The following is a 17,403-nucleotide window of genomic DNA, read 5'->3' as shown; positions in this document are numbered from 1 at the left end:
ACTGCATGGTTAGGTTTTTGAGGAATTATTGAAACTGACCTCAGTGACCCATGATCAGAGCTGTGGCTAATGACTGCGTGCCCAATTATGATGAAGCAAGCACCATGGCTCGTAGGGGCCCCACAACACGCTTTTCTTAGCTCATTGAATTAAAGTATAAACTTTTGCCACGTGTAAGTGGTAAAGGCTTGTTAATTTGGTTGCTTTTCCAATTCACGTCTGACAACAAGATGAAGGAACATTGGGGCATCAGAAGCTTTGGAAAGTAGCCACCAACCTCAGAGAAAGAGAGAAAGAGGGAAAAGGCAGTATGAGGTGTGGAGAAAACAGCAGCAGGTACAAGGAGCACAAATGAGATTAATGGCGCCTAAATAGAGCACATAAAGGAACAGTTACAAATCTAAGGAAAGGGAAAGAAAGACTAGGAAAAAAACACGGAAAGAGCCTGTAGATAAAATTCTCTTCCTGGGACAGCAGGCTAAGAGAAATTACACAGGGAGCAGTTAAGCTTGTAACACGGGGAGAATAGAAAAGAAAATGCAGTTTTATGAAGTGTGTTTGCCTAATCCAGCAAGCACTTTTTTTTTTTTTTTCTATTTGCTTCTTTTATTGGTAAAGTAAGTTTCAAGTGCATGAATGGTATGACTGAGAGAGCCAGGGTATAATAATTTGAAGTGTTTGCACTAGCGCTAATGTAGGACGAGAGTTATAGCAAAGATATGAAAGGGGTAGCGATAATAAATATGTGAAAGGGCAATAGTGACACCAAAATAAGCCGCCTATTTATAAAACTGACATGGAAGAAATTCTAAAGGTTAACTTTTGAAATTGTAGCCGATGTTAAAAAGTTTCTCGTTGTTGGCAGAACTCAAAGCTGCGCGGGGAGACCCCAATGGATTTTTGGTTCATCGCCTTAACCACTCGGCCACAACAACTGACTGTACGTTTTTTGCAAATAATCTGTATGAAAGTTTTCAAGGTGTCCCACAGCAAATTCCTGGTATTCTGCAATGCACTTTTTAAAAATAATGTTTTTTTCAGCAGGCACATTCTCTCCTAAAAACAAAAATTGCATGAGTATATCTCTAGTTTGGAAAAGGATAGGCTTTCATGCATACTCTCATGTGGCACTCAAGTTTTTGGGACCCTATTGCACTCTGTTTTCGTGCTGCTTTTAGTCTTTGGCCCATATTACAGAAGTCTACCATCTTTGAGTATTTGAGGCTCCTTTGTAAGTGCTTTATCTTTTTTACTTGAAGAGCTATATAATAAAGGGGTCAGGGAAAGATTGCATTTATGGAAGATAAAAGAAGGCACACTTGTCCCACCAAATGCCGTAGAGAAACCTGATGTTTTACTCATGTTATCCTTAGTTTGTTTTTGTTAGACCTTGCATTCTTAAGATGGCCTCAACCCTACCTTATTGCTTTTCACCTACACATTTTGCTGTATCTTTTTGTTGGCCTTAGGACTCTGATCACTTTATCGCTACTAATCAGTGCTGAAGTGCACATGCTTCTTCCCTAATCACGTGTGTAATTGGAGTATACCTGACTGACAGATTTAATTGACTTGAAAGCCCCTTGTAAAGTGGAATTCCATATACCCAGGGACTGATTGTGCTGCCCAAAGAAGTAGCATTTCAAACCTGTCTCAAGCCTGCTACTGCAGTGCCTGTGCTGCAGTGTACTGCCACTTCGACTTGCCATTTAAAACTACTTGCCAAGCCTTAAACTCCAATTTTATTACATATAATTAACCCCTAAGGTAGGCCCTAGGTAGTCCTAGGGGCATCATGCTATGTAAGTAAAAGGTAAGACATGTACTGTGGTAGTTTGCATGTCCTGGTAGTACCAAGCAGTCTATTACATTTTTCACTACAGTGAGGTCTACCCCTCACATAGGTTAGCATTGGGTATTCCCTTATACTTTTTGGGGGGTAATTCCATATCAGAGAGGAGAAGCTTTATTTATTTATTGATAAATCCTATTTACTGGTGAGGTTGGATTTAACTTTACTATTTTATAAATGCCATTTTTAGAGAGTGAGCATTTCTCTGCACTTACTGCTCTATTTGCCGGAAAACCTGTCTCCAATTGACGTCTGGATTGGGCTGCGAGACAGCTACATTTGTGCATTCCCTCTAGACAGCCACAACACAGGTCACTCAACTGCAACTGCATTCTGATTGGCATGGGGGAGAGCTCCATCCCCCCCACCGCAAATAGGTTCAAGAACGATAATTTATGTCTGTAGGTACAATATAGCTACATCTTATAATCATGTGTGTTTAAATAATTTGTCGTTAGATCGTTTAAATATTTTAAAGGATCTGTTTTTAATAGACATTTTACAAAAACAACTGGTACATTTGGTAATTCTGTAAAAGAAAAACCCAACTGCCGTGACATTGCCAACCACAATGCTGTGACTCGGATTCGAACCAAGGTTGCTGCGGCCACAACGCAGAGTAATAACCTCTATACGATCACAGCGAGCTACTTGGGCTCAATAACATACAGTGACATGGAGAATTTATAATTCGGAACATTCAGGGAACTCCTGTGATAGGCTGAATGTGTTCATTGCTTCCTCATTCCTTATACAAAGGCTTTGTCTCCTCAGTGGTTGATAGGCTGAATCCGTTTCCTGGCCGCCTGCTTGTGAACTGCCAGAAGTGAAAGATCACACATACACTTGTGGGCCTGTGATGGGACACCAATGCAGAGAAACACACCTGGCGCAGATCTTCTATTCTGTCTATTAGACCTGCATCTCCCCTGTACCTCCTCAAGCCATCTGTATGTGAAGCAAGAAAAAGTTAAGGTGCGGTCCATATACACTTTTATAGGGAGGATGCTGCCATGAGCTCCTCCCAGCTAATCACACAAACAGCAGTAAAGCAAGATAACTACACAGTTAGGGGGGACTGCATGGTTAGGTTTTTGAGGAATTATTGAAACTGACCTCAGTGACCCATGATCAGAGCTGTGGCTAATGACTGCGTGCCTAATTATGATGAAGCAAGCACCATGGCTCGTAGGGGCCCCACAACACGCTTTTCTTAGCTCATTGAATTAAAGTATAAACTCTGCCATGTATGAGTGGTAAAGGCTTGTTAATTTGGTTGCTTTTCCAATTCACGTCTGACAACAAGATGAAGGAACATTGGGGCATCAGAAGCTTTGGAAGTAGCCACCAACCTCAGAGAAAGAGAGAAAGAGGGAAAAGGCAGTATGAGGTGTGGAGAAAACAGCAGCAGGTACAAGGAGCTCAAATGAGATTAATGGCGCCTAAATAGAGCACATAAAGGAACAGTTACAAATCTAAGAAAAGGGAAAGAAAGACTAGGAAAAAAACACGGAAAGAGCCTGTAGATAAAATTCTCTTCCTGGGACAGCAGGCTAAGAGAAATTACACTGGGAGCAGTTAAGCTTGTAACACGGGGAGAATAGAAAAGAAAATGCAGTTTTATGAAGTGTGTTTGCCTAATCCAGCAAGCACTTTTGTTTTATTTTTCTATTTGCTTCTTTTATTGGTAAAGTAAGTTTCAAGTGCATGAATGGTATGACTGAGAGAGCCAGGGTATAATAATTTGAAGTGTTTGCACCAGCACTAATGTAGGACGAGAGTTATAGCAAAGATATGAAAGGGGTAGCGATAATAAATATGTGAAAGGGCAATAGTGACACCAAAATAAGCCACCTATTTATAAAACTGACATGGAAGAAATTCTAAAGGTTAACTTCTGAAATTGTAGCGGATGTTAAAAAGGTTCTCGTTGTTGGCAGGATTCGAACCTGCGCTGGGAGACCCCAATGAATTTCTAGTCCATCGCCTTAACCACTCGGCCACAACAACTCACTGTAAGATTTGTGCAAATAATCTGTATGAAAGTTTTCAAGGTGTCCCACAGCAAATTCCTGGTATTCTGCAATGCACTTTTTTAAAATAATGTTTTTTTCAGCAGGCACATTCTCTCCTAAAAACAAAAATTTCATGAGTATATCTCTAGTTTGGAAAAGGATAGGTTTTCATGCATACTCTCATGTGGCACTCAAGTTTTTGGGACCCTATTGCACTCTGTTTTCGTGCTGCTTTTAGTCTATGGCCCATATTACAGAAGTCTACCATCTTTGAGTATTTGAGGCTCCTTTGTAAGTGCTTTATCTTTTTTACTTGAAGAGCTATATAATAAAGGGGTCAGGGAAAGATTGCATTTATGGAAGATAAAAGAAGGCACACTTGTCTCACCAAATGCCGTAGAGAAACCTGATGTTTTACTCATGTTATCCTTAGTTTGTTTTTGTTAGACCTTGCATTCTTAAGATGGCCTCAACCCTACCTTATTGCTTTTCACCTACACATTTTGCTGTATCTTTTTGTTGGCCTTAGGACTGTGATCACTTTATCGCTACTAATCAGTGCTGAAGTGCACATGCTTCTTCCCTAATCATGTGTGTAATTGGAGTATACCTGACTGACAGATTTAATTGACTTGAAAGCCCCTTGTAAATTGGTATACCATATACCCAGGGACTGATTGTGCCGCCCAAAGAAGTAGCATTTCAAACCTGTCTCAAGCCTGCTACTGCAGTGCCTGTGCTGCAGTGTACTGCCACTTCGACTTGCCATTTAAAACTACTTGCCAAGCCTTAAACTCCAATTTTATTACATATAATTAACCAAAAGGTAGGCCCTAGGTAGTCCTAGGGGCATCATGCTATGTAAGTAAAAGGTAAGACATGTACTGTGGTAGTTTGCATGTCCTGGTAGTACCAAACAGTCTATTACATTTTTCACTACTGTGAGGTCTGCCCCTCTCATAGGTTAGCATTGGGTATTCCCTTATACTTTTTGGGGGGTAATTCCACATCAGAGAGGAGAAGCTTTATTTATTTATTGATAAATCCTATTTACTGGTGAGGTTGGATTTAACTTTACTATTTTATAAATGCAATTTTTAGAGAGTGTGCATTTCTCTGCACCTACTGCTCTATTTGCCTGAAAACCTGTCTCCAACTGACGTCTGGATTGGGCTGCGAGACAGCTACATTTGTGCATTCCTTCTAGACAGCCACAACACAGGTCACTCAACTGCAACTGCATTCATCTGCATTCTGATTGGCATGGGGGAGAGCTCCATTCCCCCCACCGCAAATAGGTTCAAGAACGATAAATTATGTCAGTAGGTACAATATAGCTACATCTTATAATCACGTGTGTTTAAATAATTTGTCGTTAGATCGTTTAAATATTTTAAAGGATCTGTTTTTAATAGACATTTTACAAAAACAACTGGTACATTTGGTAATTCTGTAAAAGAAAAACCCAACTGCAGTTACATTGCCAACCTCAATGCCGTGTCTCGGATTCGAACCGAGGTTCCTGCGGCCACAACGCAGAGTACTATCCACTATACGATCACGGCGAGCTACTTGGGCTCAATAACATACAGTGACATGGAGAATTTATAATTCGGAACACTCAGGGAGCTCCTGTGATAGGCTGAATGTGTTCATTGCTTCCTCATTCCTTATACAAAGGCTTTGTCTCCTCAGTGGTTGATAGGCTGAAACTGTTTCCTGGCCGCCTGCTTGTGAACTGACAAGAGTCAAAGATCACACATACACTTGTGGGCCTGTGATGGGACACCAATGCAGAGAAACTTACCTGGCGCAGATCTTCTATTCTGTCTAGTAGACCTGCATCTCCCCTGTACCTCCTCAAGCCATCTGTATGTGAAGCAAGAAAAAGTTAAGGAGCGGTCCATCTACACTTTTATAGGGAGGATGCTGCCATGAGCTCCTCCCAGCTAATCACACAAACAGCAGTAAAGCAAGATAACTACACAGTTAGGGGGGACTGCATGGTTAGGTTTTTGAGGAATTATTGAAACTGACCTCAGTGACCCATGATCAGAGCTGTGGCTAATGACTGCGTGCCTAATTATGATGAAGCAAGCACCATGGCTCGTAGGGGCCCCACAACACGCTTTTCTTAGCTCATTGAATTAAAGTATAAACCTCTGCCATGTATGAGTGGTAAAGGCTTGTTAATTTGGTTGCTTTTCCAATTCACGTCTGACAACAAGATGAAGGAACATTGGGGCATCAGAAGCTTTGGAAAGTAGCCACCAACCTCAGAGAAAGAGAGAAAGAGGGAAAAGGCAGTATGAGGTGTGGAGAGAACAGCAGCAGGTACAAGGAGCTCAAATGAGATTAATGGCGCCTAAATAGAGCACATAAAGGAACAGTTACAAATCTAAGAAAAGGGAAAGAAAGACTAGGAAAAAAACACGGAAAGAGCCTGTAGATAAAATTCTCTTCCTGGGACAGCAGGCTAAGAGAAATTACACAGGGAGCAGTTAAGCTTGTAACACGGGAAGAATAGAAAAGAAAATGCAGTTTTATGAAGTGTGTTTGCCTAATCCAGCAAGCACTTTTGTTTTATTTTTCTATTTGCTTCTTTTATTGGTAAAGTAAGTTTCAAGTGCATGAATGGTATGACTGAGAGAGCCAGGGTATAATAATTTGAAGTGTTTGCACCAGCGCTAATGTAGGACGAGAGTTATAGCAAAGATATGAAAGGGGTAGCGATAATAAAATAAATATGTGAAAGGGCAATAGTGACACCAAAATATGCCACCTATTTATAAAACTGACATGGAAGAAATTCTAAAGGTTAACTTCTGAAATTGTAGCCGATGTTAAAAAGTTTCTCATTGTTGGCAGGATTCGAACCTGCGCAGGGAGACCCCAATGGATTTCTAGTCCATCGCCTTAACCACTCGGCCACAACAACTGACTGTAAGTTTTGTGCAAATGATCTGTATGAAAGTTTTCAAGGTGTCCCACAGCAAATTCCTGGTATTCTGCAATGCACTTTTTTAAAATAATGTTTTTTTCAGCAGGCACATTCTCTCCTAAAAACAAAAATTGCATGGGTATATCTCTAGTTTGGAAAAGGATAGGCTTTCATGCATACTCTCATGTGGCACTCAAGTTTTTGGGACCCTATTGCACTCTGTTTTCGTGCTGCTTTTAGTCTATGGCCCATATTACAGAAGTCTACCATCTTTGAGTATTTGAGGCTCCTTTGTAAGTGCTTTATCTTTTTTACTTGAAGAGCTATATAATAAAGGGGTCAGGGAAAGATTGCATTTACGGAAGATAAAAGAAGGCACACTTGTCTCACCAAATGCCGTAGAGAAACCTGATGTTTTACTCATGTTATCCTTAATTTGTTTTTGTTAGACCTTGCATTCTTAAGATGGCCTCAACCCTACCTTATTGCTTTTCACCTACACATTTTGCTGTATCTTTTTGTTGGCCTTAGGACTCTGATCACTTTATCGCTACTAATCAGTGCTGAAGTGCACATGCTTCTTCCCTAATCACGTGTGTAATTGGAGTATACCTGACTGACAGATTTAATTGACTTGAAAGCCCCTTGTAAAGTGGAATACCATATACCCAGGGACTGATTGTGCTGCCCAAAGAAGTAGCATTTCAAACCTGTCTCAAGCCTGCTACTGCAGTGCCTGTGCTGCAGTGTACTGCCACTTCGACTTGCCATTTAAAACTACTTGCCAAGCCTTAAACTCCAATTTTATTACATATAATTAACCCCTAAGGTAGGCCCTAGGTAGTCCTAGGGGCATCATGCTATGTAAGTAAAAGGTAAGACATGTACTGTGGTAGTTTGCATGTCCTGGTAGTACCAAGCAGTCTATTACATTTTTCACTACAGTGAGGTCTACCCCTCACATAGGTTAGCATTGGGTATTCCCTTATACTTTTTGGGGGGTAATTCCATATCAGAGAGGAGAAGCTTTATTTATTTATTGATAAATCCTATTTACTGGTGAGGTTGGATTTAACTTTACTATTTTATAAATGCCATTTTTAGAGAGTGAGCATTTCTCTGCACTTACTGCTCTATTTGCCGGAAAACCTGTCTCCAATTGACGTCTGGATTGGGCTGCGAGACAGCTACATTTGTGCATTCCCTCTAGACAGCCACAACACAGGTCACTCAACTGCAACTGCATTCTGATTGGCATGGGGGAGAGCTCCATCCCCCCCACCGCAAATAGGTTCAAGAACGATAATTTATGTCTGTAGGTACAATATAGCTACATCTTATAATCATGTGTGTTTAAATAATTTGTCGTTAGATCGTTTAAATATTTTAAAGGATCTGTTTTTAATAGACATTTTACAAAAACAACTGGTACATTTGGTAATTCTGTAAAAGAAAAACCCAACTGCCGTGACATTGCCAACCACAATGCTGTGACTCGGATTCGAACCAAGGTTGCTGCGGCCACAACGCAGAGTAATAACCTCTATACGATCACAGCGAGCTACTTGGGCTCAATAACATACAGTGACATGGAGAATTTATAATTCGGAACATTCAGGGAACTCCTGTGATAGGCTGAATGTGTTCATTGCTTCCTCATTCCTTATACAAAGGCTTTGTCTCCTCAGTGGTTGATAGGCTGAATCCGTTTCCTGGCCGCCTGCTTGTGAACTGCCAGAAGTGAAAGATCACACACACACTTGTGGGCCTGTGATGGGACACCAATAGAGAGAAACACACCTGGCGCAGATCTTCTATTCTGTCTATTAGACCTGCATCTCCCCTGTACCTCCTCAAGCCATCTGTATGTGAAGCAAGAAAAAGTTAAGGTGCGGTCCATATACACTTTTATAGGGAGGATGCTGCCATGAGCTCCTCCCAGCTAATCACACAAACAGCAGTAAAGCAAGATAACTACACAGTTAGGGGGGACTGCATGGTTAGGTTTTTGAGGAATTATTGAAACTGACCTCAGTGACCCATGATCAGAGCTGTGGCTAATGACTGCGTGCCTAATTATGATGAAGCAAGCACCATGGCTCGTAGGGGCCCCACAACACGCTTTTCTTAGCTCATTGAATTAAAGTATAAACTCTGCCATGTATGAGTGGTAAAGGCTTGTTAATTTGGTTGCTTTTCCAATTCACGTCTGACAACAAGATGAAGGAACATTGGGGCATCAGAAGCTTTGGAAGTAGCCACCAACCTCAGAGAAAGAGAGAAAGAGGGAAAAGGCAGTATGAGGTGTGGAGAAAACAGCAGCAGGTACAAGGAGCTCAAATGAGATTAATGGCGCCTAAATAGAGCACATAAAGGAACAGTTACAAATCTAAGAAAAGGGAAAGAAAGACTAGGAAAAAAACACGGAAAGAGCCTGTAGATAAAATTCTCTTCCTGGGACAGCAGGCTAAGAGAAATTACACTGGGAGCAGTTAAGCTTGTAACACGGGGAGAATAGAAAAGAAAATGCAGTTTTATGAAGTGTGTTTGCCTAATCCAGCAAGCACTTTTGTTTTATTTTTCTATTTGCTTCTTTTATTGGTAAAGTAAGTTTCAAGTGCATGAATGGTATGACTGAGAGAGCCAGGGTATAATAATTTGAAGTGTTTGCACCAGCACTAATGTAGGACGAGAGTTATAGCAAAGATATGAAAGGGGTAGCGATAATAAATATGTGAAAGGGCAATAGTGACACCAAAATAAGCCACCTATTTATAAAACTGACATGGAAGAAATTCTAAAGGTTAACTTCTGAAATTGTAGCGGATGTTAAAAAGGTTCTCGTTGTTGGCAGGATTCGAACCTGCGCGGGGAGACCCCAATGAATTTCTAGTCCATCGCCTTAACCACTCGGCCACAACAACTCACTGTAAGATTTGTGCAAATAATCTGTATGAAAGTTTTCAAGGTGTCCCACAGCAAATTCCTGGTATTCTGCAATGCACTTTTTTAAAATAATGTTTTTTTCAGCAGGCACATTCTCTCCTAAAAACAAAAATTTCATGAGTATATCTCTAGTTTGGAAAAGGATAGGTTTTCATGCATACTCTCATGTGGCACTCACGTTTTTGGGACCCTATTGCACTCTGTTTTCGTGCTGCTTTTAGTCTATGGCCCATATTACAGAAGTCTACCATCTTTGAGTATTTGAGGCTCCTTTGTAAGTGCTTTATCTTTTTTACTTGAAGAGCTATATAATAAAGGGGTCAGGGAAAGATTGCATTTATGGAAGATAAAAGAAGGCACACTTGTCTCACCAAATGCCGTAGAGAAACCTGATGTTTTACTCATGTTATCCTTAGTTTGTTTTTGTTAGACCTTGCATTCTTAAGATGGCCTCAACCCTACCTTATTGCTTTTCACCTACACATTTTGCTGTATCTTTTTGTTGGCCTTAGGACTGTGATCACTTTATCGCTACTAATCAGTGCTGAAGTGCACATGCTTCTTCCCTAATCATGTGTGTAATTGGAGTATACCTGACTGACAGATTTAATTGACTTGAAAGCCCCTTGTAAATTGGTATACCATATACCCAGGGACTGATTGTGCCGCCCAAAGAAGTAGCATTTCAAACCTGTCTCAAGCCTGCTACTGCAGTGCCTGTGCTGCAGTGTACTGCCACTTCGACTTGCCATTTAAAACTACTTGCCAAGCCTTAAACTCCAATTTTATTACATATAATTAACCAAAAGGTAGGCCCTAGGTAGTCCTAGGGGCATCATGCTATGTAAGTAAAAGGTAAGACATGTACTGTGGTAGTTTGCATGTCCTGGTAGTACCAAACAGTCTATTACATTTTTCACTACTGTGAGGTCTGCCCCTCTCATAGGTTAGCATTGGGTATTCCCTTATACTTTTTGGGGGGTAATTCCACATCAGAGAGGAGAAGCTTTATTTATTTATTGATAAATCCTATTTACTGGTGAGGTTGGATTTAACTTTACTATTTTATAAATGCAATTTTTAGAGAGTGTGCATTTCTCTGCACCTACTGCTCTATTTGCCTGAAAACCTGTCTCCAACTGACGTCTGGATTGGGCTGCGAGACAGCTACATTTGTGCATTCCTTCTAGACAGCCACAACACAGGTCACTCAACTGCAACTGCATTCATCTGCATTCTGATTGGCATGGGGGAGAGCTCCATTCCCCCCACCGCAAATAGGTTCAAGAACGATAAATTATGTCAGTAGGTACAATATAGCTACATCTTATAATCACGTGTGTTTAAATAATTTGTCGTTAGATCGTTTAAATATTTTAAAGGATCTGTTTTTAATAGACATTTTACAAAAACAACTGGTACATTTGGTAATTCTGTAAAAGAAAAACCCAACTGCCGTTACATTGCCAACCTCAATGCCGTGTCTCGGATTCGAACCGAGGTTCCTGCGGCCACAACGCAGAGTACTATCCACTATACGATCACGGCGAGCTACTTGGGCTCAATAACATACAATGACATGGAGAATTTATAATTCGGAACACTCAGGGAACTCCTGTGATAGGCTGAATGTGTTCATTGCTTCCTCATTCCTTATACAAAGGCTTTGTCTCCTCAGTGGTTGATAGGCTGAAACTGTTTCCTGGCCGCCTGCTTGTGAACTGACAAGAGTCAAAGATCACACATACACTTGTGGGCCTGTGATGGGACACCAATGCAGAGAAACTTACCTGGCGCAGATCTTCTATTCTGTCTAGTAGACCTGCATCTCCCCTGTACCTCCTCAAGCCATCTGTATGTGAAGCAAGAAAAAGTTAAGGAGCGGTCCATCTACACTTTTATAGGGAGGATGCTGCCATGAGCTCCTCCCAGCTAATCACACAAACAGCAGTAAAGCAAGATAACTACACAGTTAGGGGGGACTGCATGGTTAGGTTTTTGAGGAATTATTGAAACTGACCTCAGTGACCCATGATCAGAGCTGTGGCTAATGACTGCGTGCCTAATTATGATGAAGCAAGCACCATGGCTCGTAGGGGCCCCACAACACGCTTTTCTTAGCTCATTGAATTAAAGTATAAACCTCTGCCATGTATGAGTGGTAAAGGCTTGTTAATTTGGTTGCTTTTCCAATTCACGTCTGACAACAAGATGAAGGAACATTGGGGCATCAGAAGCTTTGGAAAGTAGCCACCAACCTCAGAGAAAGAGAGAAAGAGGGAAAAGGCAGTATGAGGTGTGGAGAAAACAGCAGCAGGTACAAGGAGCTCAAATGAGATTAATGGCGCCTAAATAGAGCACATAAAGGAACAGTTACAAATCTAAGAAAAGGGAAAGAAAGACTAGGAAAAAAACACGGAAAGAGCCTGTAGATAAAATTCTCTTCCTGGGACAGCAGGCTAAGAGAAATTACACAGGGAGCAGTTAAGCTTGTAACACGGGAAGAATAGAAAAGAAAATGCAGTTTTATGAAGTGTGTTTGCCTAATCCAGCAAGCACTTTTGTTTTATTTTTCTATTTGCTTCTTTTATTGGTAAAGTAAGTTTCAAGTGCATGAATGGTATGACTGAGAGAGCCAGGGTATAATAATTTGAATGTTTGCACCAGCGCTAATGTAGGACGAGAGTTATAGCAAAGATATGAAAGGGGTAGCGATAATAAATATGTGAAAGGGCAATAGTGACACCAAAATAAGCCACCTATTTATAAAACTGACATGGAAGAAATTCTAAAGGTTAACTTCTGAAATTGTAGCCGATGTTAAAAAGTTTCTCGTTGTTGGCAGGATTCGAACCTGCGCAGGGAGACCCCAATGGATTTCTAGTCCATCGCCTTAACCACTCGGCCACAACAACTTACTGTAAGTTTTGTGCAAATGATCTGTATGAAAGTTTTCAAGGTGTCCCACAGCAAATTCCTGGTATTCTGCAATGCACTTTTTTAAAATAATGTTTTTTTCAGCAGGCACATTCTCTCCTAAAAACAAAAATTGCATGGGTATATCTCTAGTTTGGAAAAGGATAGGCTTTCATGCATACTCTCATGTGGCACTCAAGTTTTTGGGACCCTATTGCACTCTGTTTTCGTGCTGCTTTTAGTCTATGGCCCATATTACAGAAGTCTACCATCTTTGAGTATTTGAGGCTCCTTTGTAAGTGCTTTATCTTTTTTACTTGAAGAGCTATATAATAAAGGGGTCAGGGAAAGATTGCATTTACGGAAGATAAAAGAAGGCACACTTGTCTCACCAAATGCCGTAGAGAAACCTGATGTTTTACTCATGTTATCCTTAGTTTGTTTTTGTTAGACCTTGCATTCTTAAGGTGGCCTCAACCCTACCTTATTGCTTTTCACCTACACATTGTGCTGTATCTTTTTGTTGGCCTTAGGACTCTGATCACTTTATCGCTACTAATCAGTGCTGAAGTGCACATGCTTCTTCCCTAATCACGTGTGTAATTGGAGTATACCTGACTGACAGATTTAATTGACTTGAAAGCCCCTTGTAAAGTGGAATACCATATACCCAGGGACTGATTGTGCTGCCCAAAGAAGTAGCATTTCAAACCTGTCTCAAGCCTGCTACTGCAGTGCCTGTGCTGCAGTGTACTGCCACTTCGACTTGCCATTTAAAACTACTTGCCAAGCCTTAAACTCCAATTTTATTACATATAATTAACCCCTAAGGTAGGCCCTAGGTAGTCCTAGGGGCATCATGCTATGTAAGTAAAAGGTAAGACATGTACTGTGGTAGTTTGCATGTCCTGGTAGTACCAAGCAGTCTATTACATTTTTCACTACAGTGAGGTCTACCCCTCACATAGGTTAGCATTGGGTATTCCCTTATACTTTTTGGGGGGTAATTCCATATCAGAGAGGAGAAGCTTTATTTATTTATTGATAAATCCTATTTACTGGTGAGGTTGGATTTAACTTTACTATTTTATAAATGCCATTTTTAGAGAGTGAGCATTTCTCTGCACTTACTGCTCTATTTGCCGGAAAACCTGTCTCCAATTGACGTCTGGATTGGGCTGCGAGACAGCTACATTTGTGCATTCCCTCTAGACAGCCACAACACAGGTCACTCAACTGCAACTGCATTCTGATTGGCATGGGGGAGAGCTCCATCCCCCCCACCGCAAATAGGTTCAAGAACGATAATTTATGTCTGTAGGTACAATATAGCTACATCTTATAATCATGTGTGTTTAAATAATTTGTCGTTAGATCGTTTAAATATTTTAAAGGATCTGTTTTTAATAGACATTTTACAAAAACAACTGGTACATTTGGTAATTCTGTAAAAGAAAAACCCAACTGCCGTGACATTGCCAACCACAATGCTGTGACTCGGATTCGAACCAAGGTTGCTGCGGCCACAACGCAGAGTAATAACCTCTATACGATCACAGCGAGCTACTTGGGCTCAATAACATACAGTGACATGGAGAATTTATAATTCGGAACATTCAGGGAACTCCTGTGATAGGCTGAATGTGTTCATTGCTTCCTCATTCCTTATACAAAGGCTTTGTCTCCTCAGTGGTTGATAGGCTGAATCCGTTTCCTGGCCGCCTGCTTGTGAACTGCCAGAAGTGAAAGATCACACACACACTTGTGGGCCTGTGATGGGACACCAATAGAGAGAAACACACCTGGCGCAGATCTTCTATTCTGTCTATTAGACCTGCATCTCCCCTGTACCTCCTCAAGCCATCTGTATGTGAAGCAAGAAAAAGTTAAGGTGCGGTCCATATACACTTTTATAGGGAGGATGCTGCCATGAGCTCCTCCCAGCTAATCACACAAACAGCAGTAAAGCAAGATAACTACACAGTTAGGGGGGACTGCATGGTTAGGTTTTTGAGGAATTATTGAAACTGACCTCAGTGACCCATGATCAGAGCTGTGGCTAATGACTGCGTGCCTAATTATGATGAAGCAAGCACCATGGCTCGTAGGGGCCCCACAACACGCTTTTCTTAGCTCATTGAATTAAAGTATAAACTCTGCCATGTATGAGTGGTAAAGGCTTGTTAATTTGGTTGCTTTTCCAATTCACGTCTGACAACAAGATGAAGGAACATTGGGGCATCAGAAGCTTTGGAAGTAGCCACCAACCTCAGAGAAAGAGAGAAAGAGGGAAAAGGCAGTATGAGGTGTGGAGAAAACAGCAGCAGGTACAAGGAGCTCAAATGAGATTAATGGCGCCTAAATAGAGCACATAAAGGAACAGTTACAAATCTAAGAAAAGGGAAAGAAAGACTAGGAAAAAAACACGGAAAGAGCCTGTAGATAAAATTCTCTTCCTGGGACAGCAGGCTAAGAGAAATTACACTGGGAGCAGTTAAGCTTGTAACACGGGGAGAATAGAAAAGAAAATGCAGTTTTATGAAGTGTGTTTGCCTAATCCAGCAAGCACTTTTGTTTTATTTTTCTATTTGCTTCTTTTATTGGTAAAGTAAGTTTCAAGTGCATGAATGGTATGACTGAGAGAGCCAGGGTATAATAATTTGAAGTGTTTGCACCAGCACTAATGTAGGACGAGAGTTATAGCAAAGATATGAAAGGGGTAGCGATAATAAATATGTGAAAGGGCAATAGTGACACCAAAATAAGCCACCTATTTATAAAACTGACATGGAAGAAATTCTAAAGGTTAACTTCTGAAATTGTAGCGGATGTTAAAAAGGTTCTCGTTGTTGGCAGGATTCGAACCTGCGCGGGGAGACCCCAATGAATTTCTAGTCCATCGCCTTAACCACTCGGCCACAACAACTCACTGTAAGATTTGTGCAAATAATCTGTATGAAAGTTTTCAAGGTGTCCCACAGCAAATTCCTGGTATTCTGCAATGCACTTTTTTAAAATAATGTTTTTTTCAGCAGGCACATTCTCTCCTAAAAACAAAAATTTCATGAGTATATCTCTAGTTTGGAAAAGGATAGGTTTTCATGCATACTCTCATGTGGCACTCACGTTTTTGGGACCCTATTGCACTCTGTTTTCGTGCTGCTTTTAGTCTATGGCCCATATTACAGAAGTCTACCATCTTTGAGTATTTGAGGCTCCTTTGTAAGTGCTTTATCTTTTTTACTTGAAGAGCTATATAATAAAGGGGTCAGGGAAAGATTGCATTTATGGAAGATAAAAGAAGGCACACTTGTCTCACCAAATGCCGTAGAGAAACCTGATGTTTTACTCATGTTATCCTTAGTTTGTTTTTGTTAGACCTTGCATTCTTAAGATGGCCTCAACCCTACCTTATTGCTTTTCACCTACACATTTTGCTGTATCTTTTTGTTGGCCTTAGGACTGTGATCACTTTATCGCTACTAATCAGTGCTGAAGTGCACATGCTTCTTCCCTAATCATGTGTGTAATTGGAGTATACCTGACTGACAGATTTAATTGACTTGAAAGCCCCTTGTAAATTGGTATACCATATACCCAGGGACTGATTGTGCCGCCCAAAGAAGTAGCATTTCAAACCTGTCTCAAGCCTGCTACTGCAGTGCCTGTGCTGCAGTGTACTGCCACTTCGACTTGCCATTTAAAACTACTTGCCAAGCCTTAAACTCCAATTTTATTACATATAATTAACCAAAAGGTAGGCCCTAGGTAGTCCTAGGGGCATCATGCTATGTAAGTAAAAGGTAAGACATGTACTGTGGTAGTTTGCATGTCCTGGTAGTACCAAACAGTCTATTACATTTTTCACTACTGTGAGGTCTGCCCCTCTCATAGGTTAGCATTGGGTATTCCCTTATACTTTTTGGGGGGTAATTCCACATCAGAGAGGAGAAGCTTTATTTATTTATTGATAAATCCTATTTACTGGTGAGGTTGGATTTAACTTTACTATTTTATAAATGCAATTTTTAGAGAGTGTGCATTTCTCTGCACCTACTGCTCTATTTGCCTGAAAACCTGTCTCCAACTGACGTCTGGATTGGGCTGCGAGACAGCTACATTTGTGCATTCCTTCTAGACAGCCACAACACAGGTCACTCAACTGCAACTGCATTCATCTGCATTCTGATTGGCATGGGGGAGAGCTCCATTCCCCCCACCGCAAATAGGTTCAAGAACGATAAATTATGTCAGTAGGTACAATATAGCTACATCTTATAATCACGTGTGTTTAAATAATTTGTCGTTAGATCGTTTAAATATTTTAAAGGATCTGTTTTTAATAGACATTTTACAAAAACAACTGGTACATTTGGTAATTCTGTAAAAGAAAAACCCAACTGCCGTTACATTGCCAACCTCAATGCCGTGTCTCGGATTCGAACCGAGGTTCCTGCGGCCACAACGCAGAGTACTATCCACTATACGATCACGGCGAGCTACTTGGGCTCAATAACATACAATGACATGGAGAATTTATAATTCGGAACACTCAGGGAACTCCTGTGATAGGCTGAATGTGTTCATTGCTTCCTCATTCCTTATACAAAGGCTTTGTCTCCTCAGTGGTTGATAGGCTGAAACTGTTTCCTGGCCGCCTGCTTGTGAACTGACAAGAGTCAAAGATCACACATACACTTGTGGGCCTGTGATGGGACACCAATGCAGAGAAA

The 17,403-nt window shown here is 40.9% G+C and overlaps 6 non-coding genes across 6 annotated transcripts; all 6 read right to left on the bottom strand.

Moving 5' to 3' along the window:
• Positions 1-853: 853 nt before the first annotated feature.
• TRNAF-AAA (transfer RNA phenylalanine (anticodon AAA)) lies at positions 854-935 on the bottom strand. Its single transcript has one exon. It is a non-coding gene; the product is annotated as a tRNA-Phe (tRNA).
• Positions 936-3,780: 2,845 nt separating this feature from the next.
• TRNAS-AGA (transfer RNA serine (anticodon AGA)) lies at positions 3,781-3,862 on the bottom strand. Its single transcript has one exon. It is a non-coding gene; the product is annotated as a tRNA-Ser (tRNA).
• Positions 3,863-6,723: 2,861 nt separating this feature from the next.
• On the bottom strand, positions 6,724-6,805 carry TRNAS-AGA (transfer RNA serine (anticodon AGA)). The gene has a single exon. It is a non-coding gene; the product is annotated as a tRNA-Ser (tRNA).
• A 2,845-nt stretch (positions 6,806-9,650) lies between these two features.
• On the bottom strand, positions 9,651-9,732 carry TRNAS-AGA (transfer RNA serine (anticodon AGA)). Its single transcript has one exon. It is a non-coding gene; the product is annotated as a tRNA-Ser (tRNA).
• Positions 9,733-12,587: 2,855 nt separating this feature from the next.
• TRNAS-AGA (transfer RNA serine (anticodon AGA)) lies at positions 12,588-12,669 on the bottom strand. Its single transcript has one exon. It is a non-coding gene; the product is annotated as a tRNA-Ser (tRNA).
• A 2,845-nt stretch (positions 12,670-15,514) lies between these two features.
• TRNAS-AGA (transfer RNA serine (anticodon AGA)) lies at positions 15,515-15,596 on the bottom strand. Its single transcript has one exon. It is a non-coding gene; the product is annotated as a tRNA-Ser (tRNA).
• Positions 15,597-17,403: the final 1,807 nt, after the last annotated feature.

The sequence above is a fragment of the Lissotriton helveticus genome, chromosome 12 (assembly GCF_964261635.1).
Source record: "Lissotriton helveticus chromosome 12, aLisHel1.1, whole genome shotgun sequence".
In the NCBI taxonomy this organism is placed as follows: Eukaryota; Metazoa; Chordata; class Amphibia; order Caudata; family Salamandridae; genus Lissotriton; species Lissotriton helveticus.
This window is presented reverse-complemented; position numbering and strand designations above follow the sequence as displayed.